The 12,059-nt window shown below is 39.2% G+C and overlaps 1 protein-coding gene across 3 annotated transcripts in view; it reads right to left on the bottom strand.

Moving 5' to 3' along the window:
• IL31RA (interleukin 31 receptor A) overlaps nucleotides 1-12,059 on the bottom strand; it is a 61,533-nt gene that overhangs the window by 44,693 nt on the left and 4,781 nt on the right. The gene's annotated exons all lie outside the window — the stretch shown is intronic.

Genomic DNA, 12,059 nt, shown 5'->3' with positions numbered 1-12,059 from the left:
AACTGAAACACTAATAGAACTTTTAATAGTCTAATTATTCAGAACTTTGTCTTAATTTTCTCTGTCTCTTAGCCAAAAGACAGGCTTTTACAAGTTCTGAAAGCATTCTGGAGAGGGAGGGAGGCCTAACCATGGAGACTATAAAAGCTATAATGCTGACAGTCTTAATGGAATAAATGAATAATTTAGGTGCTAAAGCTAAAACTGTTATTCTGATACAAGGTCTTGCACTTTTAAAATCTTATCAACAGTAAATGTTGAATAAAATTAATATATAAAATATTTTTAAGTAATGGTAATTATTGCTTGACTCCTTTGCAATGATCATTTGTGAAATTAAAAACAAAAACAAATCAACAGTACTAAATTATACCCAGAGACAAAGCTAAAAAAGTTGCAGTAAATGAAGAGTGTGGCATTCTAGAAGCTGGCACTGCCTGAGTGTTAGCCCTGGCACTCTCACAAATTAGCTGGTGACCTTAGGCATTCTTATTCATTTAGCACTGTTCCATCCAGACATTAAGTACTTGGAATAAAAGAAGAGCCTGTCCCTGACTTCATTCTAGTTCAGTGGTTTTAACATGGAAATGGGGGTCAGAGGGTAAAGAGAATGGCAAATTCCAGAGTGAGCTACTGTTGCTGATGGTTCTGTGTCATATTCCTCAAATGGGTTTGAGAAGAAAAAAGGGTTGAGAATAAAGGGTATCTACTTGCTGAGATAGAAGCATGAATAGTAACTGCAAATATCACATGGTAAGTGCTATAATTATAACAGCACAAGAAGAGCACTATCTAAGATGAGGAATGGGTTACTGACTAAGGAACGCCAACAAGTGTTGCTAGTATGATGATGCCCCTCGTTCTAAGCTCGCTTGTCCTCCAGTGCCTTTTCCACTTACCCTCACACACCAGAGAACCAACACCAAGTGATTGCTTGTTCGTAGTAAATGCTAAGAAACAAATGTGAGGTGCTTCCTAGGAACTTAGAAGTAAGTTCAACTGAGAGTTTACCTAGCAAAATCTGTGCACAAAAGCAATTCTAGTTATCTGTGGGGATAAATCAAGAATATTTGGGTAAATATGCAACCGAAGAGCTTGAGTTCACTCTGAACTCCAGCCAAGGAAACCTGGATATAATCTCAGACAGTTGGATCTGGAAAGTCATCATTGTCATTCAGTTGTAGGAACCTATTCAACTAATTGTATCCTGAATGGGAGACTTTGAGAATAGAAAGGAGGGGTCATCTCAGAATGTAAAATATTGATGGTTAAGAAAGATAGAAATTGGCAGTATTTATTAAGTATTATCTATGGGAGGAAATGGTGAAATTTTGGAGCGATATACTCTAAAACAGGGCAACCATCAGATATCATCACCACAGCTTTGATGAAAGATATCTCGAAACCAAAAATCTGCTTGCTCTGCTTCTATAAAGATTTCTCTGATTACTAAGATTTAGCAGAAGGGGAGGCTGTTCTGAATTCATCAAAAAAACTATCTTCCCTTTGTTTAAACACATTAGTCTCTCGAAGTCTTTTCTTTTTATTTATTTTTCAGGTGAAGCAACCCTTGGTTGACCTCACAGATTGCAAGGACCTTGTTGGCTTACAATCTCTTTTTTATTTTTTATGCCTACAGCATCTGATCTTCCTAGGTGGTCTCCCATCCTCGTACTAACCAGGCCCGAGCTTGCTTAGCTTCTGAGATCAGATGGGATTGGGCTTGTTCGGGGTGGCATGGCCAAACAGTCTTGAAGTCTTAAATGAGGTGAATCGGCCTTCCCAAATCTGAGTAGTTCTAGGTACAAGACGACGCTGGGTCATAAGAAAGTCGCAAAGATTATGCTGCGCTCTTGAGGAAAATCACCAAACCTTTGCTTGCATTCTCTAAGTTATCAGCCCTAACTTTTAAAATTGCAGGAGCTTTGAATAACTGGTCTTCGGTAAGAGGTCACTTCCTAGAACTATACAGTTTCTCATTAGTGGGACCGCATTTGTATACAGCATTTAATGAAGACTTAGAATTCTCAGAAAACACTATGAACATTCCATGCTGGGCAAAAAGACTCTTACAATATACAGTGATGCCAGTTAAGTAACTTGTGGTATATTATCTTTAAAGGTATGAACCTAGTAGTAGCAGCTACTGTTAGGAATACAATGACTAGAAACAAATTTAAAAAATTATTGTTGGCTATCAGCAGTGGCTAGGGACAAGGAAAGAGGGAAAAAAACAAAGGAGATACTGTCTCTGCCAGTTGATGCTAAAAATTTTAACATGTTAAATAATCCCCGCTTTGCCACATCCTGTTTCATGTGACCTAAGAGAAAGAGTGTTGCTTTTCAACTTTCTGGCAAACACACACACACACACACACACACTCCCCTTCACCCCCGTCCCCAAGCTGTCCTTTGGTGATTCAAAAGTTCCCATTCAAAGCTGAATCCTGGATACTAAGTTTCATCTGATTTCACTTGTATAAAAATGTACCATTATGTGGTTTTCCTAGGGCTCCCCTACTTTCATTCATTCATTCATTCATTCATTCATTCAAACATTCACTCAATTAATGTATATTGATACCCATTCTGTGCCAGGAACTGTGCGTGGTATGAGATTGGATTTTTAAGGAATGGGCAAAGAAGGAGGAGTAAATTCTAGGGACAGCGCTCTGTTCCTAAGTTCAAGAACCTGTAAACTCTAATGCTCAAAATGAGGAAGCAAGCAGCAAGTTGCCCAGCTACATTCCATCCTTCTAAATTCCTTACAGACCAGCAGGATTTGGTTTATAGTTTTACTCCTTCTGATCAAGTTGAAGTGTCCACTGTTCTCTCATATAGATTTGGAGCCTGCAGTAATAATAATAATAGTAATAATAGCTTTATATTTATAAAGCACTTTCACACATAGTAACTCATTTGATCCTTGCACCTTTGAAATAAATGAAGCAGATATTTGTAGGTTGACTCATGAAATTGCTATTTTCATAGAACAAAAACAGTCAAATATTGGCAATTTCAGCCTAAAAAATTAATAATATCTTTCTAGATGAGCACATTTATGACATACCTTATTCAAGATGAGATTAAGAGCTATCAGCATGGTGACTATATTGTATAGCTGAAAATTGCTAAGAGGACAGATCTAAAAACTCTCAGCACAAGAAAAAATTTTTTGTAAGTATGTATGGTGACAAATGCCAACTAGACTTAGTGTGGTGAAAATTTTGAAAAAATACAAATATTGAATTATGTTGTACACCTGAAACTAATACAATGTTATACATCAATTATATCTCAGTTTTTTTTAAAAAAAAGAGCTGTCAGATACCTACATTCAGTTTTGAAGTCTAAAACCCATTTGAGGTGCAGGCTGCCTTCATACAAAGAACATTTTGAGATGGCCACAGCAAGATTGGCAAAAACACAATCATGATGTGACAGAGTGTCTACAAGTGCTAGATTTGTCTACAATTGCACAAATTATATCTTGTCCTTCTAAAAATCCCTGTAGAGTTGGTATTATTATCGGCACTTTAAAGATATGGAAGTTGAGGCTCAGCGATATTATGAAACCAGTCCAAAAATCAAATAGTTTATAAGTGGCATAGCTGGGATTCAAACCCATGACTGTCATTCCAAAGCCTAGACTCTCTCCACCAAAATTAAGCAGTGGCTATTAGTGACTTACTCTCCCTCAGTCTTCTTGCCCCAAATACCAATACACACAAGGATTATCCTCTGAATCTCCTAGGTCTACTTTTTCTCTCGCCTAGAAATTCCAGAAAATAAATCTATTATGTTCATATATTCCCCCCATCCCAATCTCTGAGCCCCATGACTTCCCAACCTCCAGCATTTTAAAATATTAACTACCAAAAGATTAGGTGCCCTGTAACTATCAACAACAGTCTAACCAAGGAATACATCATAAGGTTGGTTCTGATTCATAGTTTCACCAAATAAAGCAGAAAAAGACCATTATGTAATAGTAAAAGAAGCCCAATTTGCAAGGGTTTACGTTATCAGATTCTTCTAAATAAGTATGGTACTCACCTCTCCTCATCGGGTGGTGTCCTGTAGATGTTCTGCAGGTTCAAAGAATCTGCATCAAAGGTGCTCTGTCCCCTATAGCACAAGTCAGGGCATGGGGGTGACTTGGAATTTATGTACATGGAGATGTGTGAATATTTCCTCTCTGGCTGTTTGGGGATTTTCCTTTCCTTTAAGCCAAGCCCAAGCCAGGGTGGCACTTAACCCACTTATGCAGGGAATTGAAATGCATTATTGTAAGTACAAAAAAAACTGCTTCTGTGAGACTACTCAACTTTGAAAGTGCCATAAACAATTAAAAGGAATGCCTAACTTTAAAATTTTCTATTCAAGATATCCTTATAAATGTGGTAAGGGGTGAAATGCTAAAAGCACATATCTTTACCTTGAAAAAAGAAATATGTAATAATTATCTTTAAACAAAGGAAATGAAGAAAATAATAGTAACTCAAAAAAAAGGAAGGGGGAGGCTCCGCCCAGGAAAAGAACTGCCAAGAGAAAGAAAGCATACTGAATCAAGAGGCGGGTGCCCCAACTAAGCCACTGATTTAGCAGCTTATCATGATAATTTATGGTAATTAACAATATGTGGCGCTCTTATCATGTGTCAGGAAACAGTACTAAGAACTTTAACATTTAATCTTCAGAACAGTCCTATGACATCAGTAGTATTTTCATTGGCATTTTACAGATGAGGAAACTGATGCCAAAACAATTGAAAAACTTGTCCAAAGTGGTGAATCCAGGAACAGGATCAAGGCAGCCTGACCCTCAGTTCTCTATAAATCAAAAGGTTAAATTAGATGATTTCTAGGATCCCTTGAGCACAACAACTTTACATTTTTGTTACTGACAAAATCATAAAAAAATAAACAGATTAAAGAAGATTATGATGCAAAAGGAAAGAAATCCAACCCAAGCTTTAAAACAAGATACGCCTTTCTAGCTTCATATGTTTTTTATTTTTTTATTTAGTTTCAAGTACATAGTACATTGGTTAGACATCTATATAGTTCATAAAAGAGTCCCCCAATTGCACCCTCCCTCCCCTGAACCTCCACCTAGCCAACGCATTAATGCTAACTGCATTCCCTATGCCGTGCTCCCCATCCTCATGACCATCCATCAGCTGCTAATTGGTACTTCTTTAGCCCTTCACCCCAATCTCCCAGCCCCACAAATCCCCCTCCCCTCTGTCTGACACCAAATTGCCCACTCTATTTGTGAGTCTGTTTTTGATTAGTTTGTTCTTTTTATTCTTTAGATTCTGCATATAAGTGAAATCATATAGTGTTTATGTTTCTCTGTCTGACTGAAATAGCTTCCAGGTCCATCAAAGCAATATCTTTTTCCATCCTCTTCCTTTTCGTATATAGGGGTCTTGTTTTCTTATCCTTTCAGCCACTCAGTCTTTTGGTTGGAGCACTTAATTCTTTTCCATTTAAGGTACTTATTGACAGGAATGTAGTTATCATTCTTTCTTCATGTTTGTGATACATGTTTTTTGTTCTTAAAGAAGTCCCTCTAACATTTCCTGTAATATGTGCTTGGTGGTGATAAATTCCTGTAGCTTATTTTTGTCTGGGAAGCTCCTCATCTGTCCTTCAACTCTAAATGATAGCTTTGCTGGATAAATTATTCTTGGTTGTATATCCTGGGTCTTCATCCTATTCAATATTTTTTGCCAAGCCCTTCTGTCCTGCATAGTTTCTTTTGAGAAATCAGCTGCCAGTCTTATGGGTTTTCCCTTATATGTAATTATTTGTTTTTATCTTGCTGCTTAATATTCTTTCTTTGTAGTTAACCTTTGGCATTTTCATTATGATGTGTCTTGGTGTGGGCCTCTTTGGATCCCTGATTTTTGGAATTCTCTGAGCTTCCTTGGCTTTTATGCCCATTTCCTTCATCAGGTTAGGGAAGTTTTCCATCATTATTTCTTCAAACAGCTGTTCAATGTCTTGATTTTCTTCAGTTACGCCGATCAGACTAATATTTGGAGCCTTAATAGTGTCCCATATCCTCTTAAATTATTTTTATAGTCTTGGCATCTTTTTTCTTGCCATTCTGATTGAGTGTCCTGATTGGCTTTCCTGTCCTCTAGACAGGGCATTTGATCCTTTTCTTTATTCACTCTGTTTATTCCTTTGTTTATTCCATTTAATATACTTCTCATCTCAGATAATGTGTTCTTCATTTCAGACTGGTTCCCTTTTATAATTTCCATTTCTATTTTTATGTTTTTTATCTCTTCGATGAATTTCTCACTGAATTTATCTACACTTCCTAAAAGTTCATTGAGCATCTTTATAACCAGTGTTTTGAACTCTGCATCTCTTAGATTACTTGACTCCATTCCATCTGGATCTCTGTTCTGTTCTCTCATATGGTTTCTGCTTGTCTCCTCATTTTGGCTGCCTTTCCATGTCTGTTTATATGCACTAAACGAAGCTCCTAAGTCTCCCAGTCTTATTAGCGTGGATTTGTGAAGTAGATGTCCAATGGCACAGTCCTGAGAGGGGTTCAGCTGCAAGCCAAACTTAGCCCAACCCTCTACCCATCCTGGGTCACCTGTTAAGATTCAGCAAGCAATCCCCAGATGCTGTGCTTATAGTTACCTCAAAAGGCCACACCAGAAACTGAGGCCAACTGCCTCCAGTGTGAGTTTAGGCACTGCTCAGCAAGGAGCACCTGACTCGCTGAGGATATACCTGGATGTGGCTTGGGTGGGGCCTGAGTTGGGGAAGGCAAAGTTTCAGGGAATCCTCTGGGCGGAGTGACCTCTGTTATCCAGTTTGATGACATCACGTCTATGGTGGCGCTGTATCCACACACTGGGAGTAGGGAGGGCTCGACAGAGAACAATGGATACCACTAGCACTTCTGTACAAAGTGTGTCTCACCTCGATCCTCACTCTGACACTGTCACCCTGTAATTCCCTGGTGCCCGCTGTGCGCAGCCAAATCGGCACTGGTGCTCAGAGTGAGCAGGTCCGTCACTGCGAAAATCCGCTTTCAGACGCGGCCCCTTTAAGAGGCTTCTGTCGCTGCCACAGCCTCCATCTCACTCGGCCGCTTGGGACAGGGCAGCCTCGCGTCCTCGCCCTGTCCTACCTTCTTGCAGGGTGATTTCTTGGATTTCTCCCTAGTTATATGGCTTGTTCCTCTAGATCTCAGGCGATTTTTCCTTGCTGCTACTCCTTGTTTCTGTCACAACTTTGATTTGGTCGCCAGAGAGATGAACAGAGTCTCTATCATCTATGCCATTGTTTTTTCTCCTCCTCTAGCTTCATACGTTTTATGAACAAAGTGACAGAAGCTGTTAAAGGATCTGCTTCAATGAAGGCAAGGAAGCTAACAAAAATTTGAGAAAGGCCTATATCAGACCAGGGGAAACTTCTAATGACCGGGATTAAATACAAGACACAGAGGTGTATTCCTCTAAGGGCCATGACAATCATGGTCAAAGCAAAAAGTCTGTATGTGACAATGAAGGAAAAGGCTGGACTCAACTATGATACTCAGTGTACTGCTAGCTCTGGGTGGTTTAAATGATTCAAGAATCATTATCCATTGCATAATGTGAAAGTAAACAATGAGTCTGCAAATGCTGATGTGAAGACAGTTGAAGAATTTTTAGAAACTCTACATAAGTTAATTGTGGAGGAAAATTACTTTCCAGAGCAAATATTCGATATGGATGAAACCTCCCTATTCTGGGAACAAATGCCTAAAACGACTTTCATCCATAAGGAGGCTAAGTCGATGACAAGTTTCAAGGCTTTTTAAGGACAGAATAACAGTCTTGCTTGGGGGAAATGTTGCAGGCTACAAATTAAAACCCTTGTGATCCAGCACAATGAGACTCCCTCCAAACACGATCTCTTTGATCCAACTAATGGATCAAGGAGTTATAGCAGCTCTTAAAGCCCATTACCTTTGCCCAGGTTATGGCTGTAGTTGAGGAAGACTCTAAGAAGACACGAGTGCAATTCTGGAAGGACTGTTACATCTATGAGTGAATCAAGAATCTTCACTGGGGTTGGAGTGATGTCATCAAAGAGTGTATGAATGGCATCTGGAATAAGACTTTCAAGAGGTTTGTCCATAACTTCAAAGGATTTACCAAGGAGGAAGAAGTTGCAAAAACCAACAAGGCTGTGGTTGAGATGGCAAACAACTTTAACCTGGGTGTGGATGAGGATGACATTGAGGTGCTCCTAGAGGTGGTCCCTGAAGAACTGACTAATGAGGAGTTGTTAGAACTGGAACAGGAAGACATAGCTGAAGAAGAGGCAAGAGAAAAAGAAACTGCAGGAGAAGAAAAAGAAGAACCCCCCAAGAAAGTTCACAGTGAAGGGTTTAGCAGAAGTTTTTGCGGACCTCAACGAACTCCTTAAAAAGTTTGAAAACATAGATTCTATCAAAGATTTTCATTAATAGAGAGGAATGTTCATGGTGCATTATTTGCTTATAAGAAAAAAACAAGCCAAGCAAACCACCTTGGACATACTTCTGAAAGGAGTGGCCCCTCTTCAAAAAGAGACTTAGGCAGGTCTTTCAGGAGGTATTCCAGAAGGAGGCATTGTTACCATAGGAGATGACTTCTCCGTGCAAATTATTGCTCCTGAAGACATTTCAGTGGGACAAAATGTGGAGGAAGAAGACAGTGATACTGATGATCCTGACCCTGTGTAGGCCTAGGCTAATGTGTGTGAGTGTGTCTTAGTTTTTAACAACAAAAAAAGGTTTAAAGAGTAAAGAAATAATAATTTTAAAATAGAAAAAAACTTATAAAATAATAATATAAAGAAAATATCTTTGTACAGCTGTTCAATGTGTTTGTGTTTTAAGCTATTATTAGAGTCAAAAAAGTTAAATAATTTTAACATTTATAAAGTAAAAAGGTTACAGAAAACATAGGTTAATTTATTATTGAAGAAAAATGTTTTTATAACTTTAGTGTAGCCTAAGTGCACAGTGTTTGTAAAGTCTACAGTAGTGTACAGTAATGTCCTAAGTCTCACATTCATTCACTACTCACTGACTTAACCAGAGCAATTTCTTGTCCTGCAAGTTCCACTGATTTTAAGTGCCCTATATAGGTGCACCATTTCTAATCTTTTACACTGTGTTTTTACTGTATCTTTTCTATGTTTAGCTATATTTAGATATACAAATACTTATTGTTATAATTGACTACAGTATTCAGTACAATAACATGCTATGTAGGTTTGTAGCCTAGGAGAAATAGGCTGCACCATACAGCTGAGGTGTGTAGTAGGCTAAACCATCTAGGTTTGTGTAAGTGCACTCTATGATGTTTGCACAATGATGAAACCAACTAACAATGCATTTCTCAGAACATATGCCTGTCCTTAAGGGACACATGACTGTACACTTGACCAAAATAACACTGAGGCTGAAGGAGAAGAGACTCAACCCATGCACTCCAGGCTTTCAACTCAATTCCACAAACATAACCCAATGTCAGGTCCTGTGCTTGGCACTGTGGAAACAGAGTAGAGGAAGGCAGAAGCCTCACCCAAGAAAGGTTCACAACTTAAGTGGGAAAACAGACATGTCAACGAGGTGCTATAAACCCAAGTGGCGAGTGCTGTCAAAGAGGTGTGTCGAAAGTGCTACAGGAAATGGGAAAGGAGAGCCAGTAATTCTGCCCTAAGAGCAGAAGTGGATCCCAGGGACATTTTAGCATAACATGTTATTTGGAATAAATGTACAAAATTGCAGTATAAAGTAACAAACATTCCTGGCAGAGAGATGCATAAAAGCCAGACATTTACGGGCACTTGGGATGGGGCCTAGAAGCCATGCTGGTAGGACCTGACTGCACGTCCTGTGGTGAGTCAAAGAATGGATCTCCAGAACCTCAGAATATGACCTTATTTGGAAAAAGGGTCTTTGCAGATATAAGTTAGGTAAGGATCTCTAGATATGACCATCTGGATTAGGCTGGGCTCTAAAGCCAATGACCAGTGTCCTTATAGGAGACAGAAAAAGAGAGAAAAACACAGAGAGACACAAGGGAAAAGTGATATGACCACAGAGGCAGAAATTAGACTGATTTGTCTACAAGTCAAGTAACACCAAGGACTGCCAGAGCCACCAAAAGCTAGGAGAGAGGCGTGGTACAGAAGGAAGGAACCAACCCTGCTGATAGCTTGCTTTCAGCCTCCAGAACTGAGAATAACTGTCTGTTGTTATTAGCCACCATGTTTGTGGTAAGTTGTTACAGTAGCCCCAGAAAACCAATATACGCCCACATCCCAGGTTACACGTGATTCATAGGCCAGGCTGATCCATTAGATTCACCCAGAAACATGTAACTGAGTCATCTAGGATGGTGGTGGACAATGAGACTATCAGGTCATGGGTGCTGGAAGCCATGTTTTAGCAACAAAAAGGCTCAGGCTCCAGTCTAGATATTCAAACCAGGGGAGAGGAAGAAAATGCAAAGAGTATGAAATGATCTAGAGACTGAACAAGCATAGTTCTACTAACCACCATTTACATCCCTCCACAGAGTAGCTTGTGGTCCCTCTGCCTTGAATCAGGTCTCAATATCTTATATGCTAGATTGATTACTTGATTCCTTCAGTCTCTAAACATCTATTAGTATCTACTATGTGCCAAGGATTGTGGTAGGCCCTGTGATAGAAAGATGAAGATCTCAGTCATTAAGAGCCTCTGGGCTCATCATAGGGTATAGAAATGGGCAATCACTACACAACGAGAAAAATACAGGAGTGAAGAAAACATAGGAATGTTCAGGGCAAGCATTTCACTTTGCCTGGGAAGTTCAGAGAAGGCTGCACAAAGGAACAAACATATGAGCTAAATCCTGAAAAATGAGTAGACAGACATATACCAGCAGAATAAAGCAGCAAAAGGCATTCCAATAGAGACTGCACAAAATCAGGAAGGTGGAGAGAAAAACACTTCCACGAGCATCAAGTCCTTCCACATGCCCTTCCTTCTTCCTGCCCTCACCCCCAGGGCCCATACATCTGCAGGAGTCTTTTGTTTGGAGCTCCCTCAGCAGTGAGATACCCCCACACACACACATCTGTGCTGATGCAGTGGGCCATTCCACAGGAAGAAGTGGAACAAGGGGCGGGGGGTGGGGGGTCTTTCTCTGTTTCAGACTCTAGACAGTCATTTAGTAAGTGATTAAAGGCTTGACTATCACTCATTTTGGCTTGTTTAATCTAGTAGTCCAACATCTGGTAGCTCAGCTCTCTCTGTAGCTCAGTCAAGCAGAATGCAGTAAACCAATTTGAACACAAAACTTGGGAACAGTCAGAGTTTCTTAAGAAGTCTATCTGCCAGAATTTCCATATTGTTCTTTTTTAAGCAAGTGTTGAGCAATTGATCCTTATTAAACACGGAGTTGGACGTGCTAGATATAATAAAACTCAAATTCACAACACTGAGGATATATATTTGGATGACAAAATATGTGGTTCTTATTAGAAGGAAATTCAGAGAAGGGAGGAAGCATCATGAACTACAGTAATTAAGGAAAGCTTTGTGAAAGAAGTGACTTAGACGGAACACTGAACTAGTAAAATGTGGGTAATTAGTGGAGTATAAAATTCCCAAAGAATACAAAGAGTCCTTTTTTCACACTGAGAAACATTTTGCAGGTTATATTTTCTATTTTTGTAAATTAGATGTGTAAGCCCCTGTAACAACAAAATAGTTTCCTCTGCAGAATGACATGTAGTAGGATGTATGATGTTTTTCAGAAATCCAACTTTAATTGTTTTGACTACATTCACTTTCTTTTAGTTTATATTCCTCAAATCCAAAGCAATGGATTTATAGAAAGAGCAGCTTCAATATTTTCCTCCATGGTTGTTTACCTAATCCACTACGTGCCAATTAATACGTAATTTTCAGACTTGCCAGCCATTGTACTGGAAAGAGGCATCTGGCTCCAAAAAGGTGTAATAATCTGGTCTGAATAGCTTCACACTGAATGTTTA

This window comes from Pteropus medius, unplaced genomic scaffold (assembly GCF_902729225.1).
Source record: "Pteropus medius unplaced genomic scaffold, Ma_sr-lr_union100, whole genome shotgun sequence".
In the NCBI taxonomy this organism is placed as follows: Eukaryota; Metazoa; Chordata; class Mammalia; order Chiroptera; family Pteropodidae; genus Pteropus; species Pteropus medius.
Note: the sequence above shows the minus strand (reverse complement) of the source record. Positions and strands in the feature narration are given on the sequence as shown.